Raw genomic sequence first — 6,297 nt, forward strand, 5'->3', positions numbered from 1 at the left:
GTCAGGGAAATTAAAGTAGATGGTGTCATAAATACACCATCTTTTGTTTAACTCTGCATGTTCTATGTTTTTAGGGACTTTAAAAAGCTATAACTTGACATACACCAGCTTTTTAGATGTTTGAGCTAAAGTCACCAAACGGAAAGTGATGTTATAACAATGAATGGAAGAGGGGATAAAGTAGAGGTCAGGAATGAGGACTGGTGGGAAAAAAATGGTGTTGGGAGGGGGAGTGTTGAGAAGGGGTGTAGCTCAAAATGAGAATCCAGATAGAGATAAGAGTGGAATCGGGTGGAGCTCTAAAGATGAATAAGAGATGCTTGATAAACTCTGACTTAGCCTTCTTCATGATGAAACATCTGATAACAGGCGCAGGTGGACATGCAGAGCTAAAAATGGGAGTTAAAAGTTCAAGGATGATAAAGTATACCCGGGATTTAACCAGAGAAGTGAACGTAAAGAGATTACCGAGATGGAGTAATTGAAAATTCAGTTTAGAAAAAGGCAATCTTTGCCAGGAATTCTGAATGTCAAAGCATGGGACTACAATTACGACAACTTTATACCTCTATGACAATATAATTAATAAAATGAATAATACTTAACCAATGTATGATGTCCCAACAGGTATGGCATTATATCTGCCATCATCTATCTTCCTCCTTTTCTTATCCAGCACAACGTCATGAAATGACTGATTTGGATCCCAACTAGTCTTCCAGAGGCTCAGTTTCCTCATCTGCTAAATGGGTATAATAATAATCTACCCACCAAAGATGATCATAAGAAGAAAGTGAGTTAGGATGTGTAAAGTGCCTAACACATAACAGACTTTCAGTCAATATTTGCTTTTCCTTACCCATCTCTCTGTGCCACTAGCTGGCAATAGTGGGGAAAGAAAAGAGAGTCTAGCAAAGAGGGATAACAAAGCCACCAAGAATACTATCTCTCGATTTAGTATTTACGGTCATCATGGTTTTGATCCAGATGTACTTCATTCTTGGCTGGTCTCTTCCCTCTAAGCAAGGCTGCCTAGCACCTCCTGATGTACACACTCGCTCCAAATGGATCTATTGGTTTTACTTAAGGCCTTGCCTTTTAGAGAAGAGCTAGGGGATTCATTGTGTATATAGGTAATATTCGTGATTTCTCAACACTCCCACTTTCTGATTCTAGAAAATATGCATCCCATAGCAGTGACTGTAACCCAGTGACCAGCCCCCTCATTTCTCACCATTCTAAGTACCTACTACTCACTCACCTCACAACATCCCAGAGTGGCCCCTAGACTTAGCCAAATTGTCCAGTCAATGCCAGCCACACCAAGCACTGCCCACATTTTCAGTATGGGCGTCTGGCAAGGCCACTTCAGGCTCTGTTCTGAATTAGCTCTTTTGAAACATCAGCCAGTGCTAGAAACATAAGTTCACAGATTTCCACCTTAGAAGAAGGCTTTGTACAAAGATTCTGCTAGGAAAGCACTATTCTATTTTCTGTATTCTGACTGCTAGAAAGTTCTTTTTTCTTATGAATTGAAATCTAGTCGCCCATAGCTTGCCTTTACTAATCTTAGTTCCACTCTTAAATCACATAACATAAGCTTAAAATTCCTTCTTTTCTTTCATATGCTCCATAGTCAATAATAGATACACAATAAGTGGAATTATTATTCACTTTCATAGACTATACCTCTAACAGAAGTATATTCCACAAGCAAGAAAAAAAAAAATTCCAATAATGAAATAGCCGTTACTTACCAGCTTAGAAACCTTCTACAGCCAAAATATCCCCAGGATGATTTCAAGAAAGCAGATCAAAGTGGGAAAAGAAATAATGGCCAATATCAAAAGCAAAATAAAGACAAGGACAGAGCATTTTATTATTTTTCCCTCCTTTTCATATTGGGACCTATTTTCACTCAAGAAATTTTATGAGGCAAGAAAATAGTAAGCTAGACTGCCATCATTCAACAGTGATCAATGGTTCTCCATGTAGAAAAGAGACAGCAGCCAGATGCCTTTCCAAGTAGTAGGGTAACCTTGGCAGAAGGAGCTTTAGCCCACAAAGTGTACTCCAGAGGTAGGTATTTTATAATTTATTAGTGTTATTACTAATAGTAACATTTCTATATGTGCAATAGTTTATATTTTCAAATCACTTTCAACATCTCATTGGATGGATCACCAGAAGAAGAATTAAACAAGTATTATTAACACCATATTTCAGATTAGACCCCTGGGTCCTAAAGAAAGTGGGTAACATACTTTCACCCCATTTCCCTCAAATGTGTGTTTCACCTACAAACCAATCAGTCTCATTGAGACACCAGGATAGTTTCTTCCAGGAAACGCCAACCTCTAAAACACGGCAGTAAGCACAACTGCCTGTAATGGACACTAGTCACAGAAAAGATGCATGTTATCATTTTTTAAATATTTACACACCAAACTGAGATGTAGGGCAGCAGAATAAAGCTTTAGAATCACATGATGTAAGCTGTAAGCTGTGATGTAATCACATGATGTAAGCTGACCTTTCCACATCCTGGCATTCAGGATGAGCTAACAACATCTGAACTAGCTGTTCACCTCCAAAACCCAATTGCTGACATGCATGCTTCGTTTGAACAAGAACACCAGCTATTACCAACTAGTCGTACCTGGTGCAAAGGGATAAAAGGTTTCTGAGTCCCTTCACTTGGAGTCTACTGTATCCCTCTGGTTCATAACCTCTCATAACTAAAACGCTAGGCTTATATTTAAACTTTCTATATTGAATTATGTCCTGAAATGTGTCTTAATCATTGACAGAATTATGTAACATTATGTAGAACAATGATTCCATCTGGCTGGTTTATCTGTAAATGATTATAAATGTGTATTACGTACATGGGCTTTCTTTGAAGAGGGCACATGTGTGCTGTTCTAGGAATTCTTTGAATAATTAGCAGAAAGTTCCTGATAAATGTGCACATCTGGTGAAGAGAAAGCTGTGTTTGATTGGAACGTGTGGTCACTAGCTGGTAACTATCCATTTAAGTACTGAGTCTTCCAACAATTCGGGGTAACCACAATTTTGAGGTCCGTGTACTTCCTCCTGCTTAGATCTGATTGTCCCACGTACACCTTAGCCTTTCAAGATAATTAATTTAAATGTGGAAAGGGACATGCAGGACATAGATTATGGGTTGCCAGGAACATATGATCCTAACAAACCATGGGACAAACACAATGGATTATTATGTCAAGGAAGCAACCAAGCTTTCTTGACATCATCATTTGAGAACTATTCCAGGCTTTCCCAAACTTGATGGATATAAACTCGTGGCCTCCAAAAAGCTTTTCCTACTGCCTTCTTTCTACTCACTACTTTTCCTGCAGACCTTTGAAAGAAACATCTTCAATGTGAAGGGAACATCGGTTCTCCAAGGACACAGTGTTTACCGAGCCCCTGCCGTTGGTGTGGCACAAACTCCTGCTTCTTGGAGGCCTATCATCTACTTGTAAAGAAATATTCATCCCATCTGAAATTTTTCAGGATTTCTAAGTCTTGCGCAACACAAATTATCTGTAACATGTACCATGTGTCTCCATAATAGACCGTGCATCCATGAGGGCCGAGGTACACATCTGCATTTGTTCATGGTTACATTCCCAGTACTTATAACAAGGACTTGGTTATAAGTCCTTGGTAGTTATTCATAAATACATTTAAATAAAATATACATAATAAGATGTAACAGGAATCCAGGAAAGGGGGCATCAATTAAGAGCAGAGTTATAGGGATGATTTCATGGAGGAAATGACCCGGGTCTTAGAAACTCAGAGATCTTTTCGCATGGAGGCATGAACAAAGGAAGAGATGGACAGGAAATAAGAGCTCTTAGACCCACACTGGTCCAAGTCTATTTACTCCACCAAATTGGCTTCATTTTCCTCAGCCCCATAAGCTGTTCATTTTCCTCCTTGCCTTCGCTCAGAGTCCACATCTATCTGAATATCCTCCCCTTCACGCACAGCCTCAACCCGTTTTCTCCCTCCCTCCCTTCTAGAACTCACTTGGCAAAACTCCAAAATCTGGTTAAACCCGAGCCCCCATCTGCTTAGCATCTGCCCTCCAGCTGAACGTGACCAGAGGAAAGCACACAAGGGTACTAACAGGTTTCATCTTTAATTTAGATTTTATTTTAAATTTATGAACAAAAATCTCAAGTGGCTTTTCAAAACTTCCTAATGACACTAGAATCCAGCCAATTCAGTTTCTCATCCTCCAGAATGACTATTTCACCCCTCTTCCTCTCATCCCAAAATTTTCAAAGATGCCCCCTCCCAGCTCACTCTATTTGTCACTACTTTATCTCTCAGAGAAAATAGAAACTGTAAGAAGAGATTAAACTTGCTTTCCCACAACCCAATTATACCAACATACCTGTGAGCCTCATTTTTCCCTATTTCCTTCCTTCTAAGGTCAATTGTTCACTTGTTCTCTTGAGCCCATAACTTCCTGCCTACTTAAGGGCCTAGTAACTCCTATTATCTCCTCTTTCATCTAATTTATCCTTTTCCCTTTCTTCTACACCACCTCCATCCATGTACAAAAATGTCTTAATAGTTCTTTTCCTTTAAAAATCCACCTTTCACTCCACATTCCCATATTTTCCTTCCTTTTATAGCAAAACTTGAAAGAATCGCTATACTTTGTGTCTCCCCTTCTTTACCTCCCATTCTCTCTTTAACCCATTTCATTCAGAATTTTCTCCCCGCCGTTCAACTGTCGCTGCTCTTGTTAAGGTCACCATGTCAAATCTAGTGGACAATTTTCTGCCCTAATTTTACTGGACGTCTCGACAGGCGTCACCACAGTTGACCACCCGTTCCTTCTTAAAACGTTGTGGTCTTCAGGACGTAACGTCTGGGTTTTCTTCTCTTTCATTGGCTGTTCCGTCTCAGTCTTCCTCGCTGGCTTCCCATTCTCATGCTGTCCCCTGAGCTCAGTCCCAGCCTCGAGGTGAACACACCCCTCCCCAGGTGACCTCTTCAGGACCCATGACTTTAAATGCCCCATCTACTAGTGAGTCACACTGGTAACTCCCAAAGTGTTTCTCCAGCTCTGATCTTTCACCTAAATTTCGGACTACTATGTATGTATCTATCTAATGCTCAATGCCCTCACTTAAAATTATCAAAAGAGAGCTCTTAATTTCCCAACCTAAACCACCCCCTCCCCTAATTTCCCCATCTCAGAAAATGACCCCACAAATCACCCAGTTGTTCAGACCACAAACCCAGGAGTCATCCTTGACTCCCCTCTTTTCCTCCTGCTTCTCATCCAATCCATTATCAGGTCCTTTGTCAAATCTCTTAGAACATGTACTGAGCTTTAGCACCTTTTACCACTTCCACTGCCACCTCCGCCCTCAGGCCCCCATCAGCTTTCACGTGTACTTACAGTAGCCCAGCAGCTGCTCTTCCACACCCCTCTTTCCTCTCAACAAGAATATTCTCCACAGAGCAGCCAGCATAACCTTTTTAAACTATAGATCAGATCACCTCGCTCCCCTCTCAACTCCAGTGGTTTCCCACTGCACTTAGAATAAAAGCCAGTGTCCATGTTGTAGCCGGCAAGTCCCTAGTGTTGTAGCTCCTGGCTACGTGCCCCCATTCCACCCTCCTCCTCCTGGATCCCTCCTCCCCAGGCACTCTGACCTTCTTGCTGCTCCTTGACCAAACCTTGTTCTTTTCCAAGTCCTCCTCCTGCAAAGCACTTCACCTGGATAGTTGCTTGAATGCCCACCCTCAATTCAGGTTTCTGCTCAGTGTGACCTTCTCGCCCGTCCCCAGTCACCCTCCAATCCTTCCCTCTCTTCTTCCCAGCACGCATCACCTTATGCAACCAAATTAGTTCTTAATTTGTTTGCTTGTTATTTATCTGTCTTCCTTTCTGGAATATATGTTTAATAGAGGAAGGAAACTGTACTTGGTTCCTTAACCCCCATGATGCCAGATCCAAGATGAGGCATTTAAAAAATATTGCTAAAGTAAGGAAAGAAGGAAGACAGAGAGGGAGGAGGGGAGAGAGGGAAGAATGTTCTTTAGTATCAGATTATTTCCATGAATCCATCAGACTGAAATATCCAGATGAATAGAAACACCTTTGCGTTACCAACTTTGCAAAGCAGCCGCCACGAGCTTAAAATCAATAGACTTCCTGTCGTGTCCCATAGTTCAGCATACAACCTGACCTGACTCTTTTGAAATTAAACTGTGTGGTTGCCAGATCTAGATTCCCATCTAACA

This window comes from Lipotes vexillifer, unplaced genomic scaffold (genome assembly GCF_000442215.2).
Source record: "Lipotes vexillifer unplaced genomic scaffold, Lipotes_vexillifer_v1.1 scaffold444, whole genome shotgun sequence".
Taxonomy (NCBI): domain Eukaryota; kingdom Metazoa; phylum Chordata; class Mammalia; order Artiodactyla; family Lipotidae; genus Lipotes; species Lipotes vexillifer.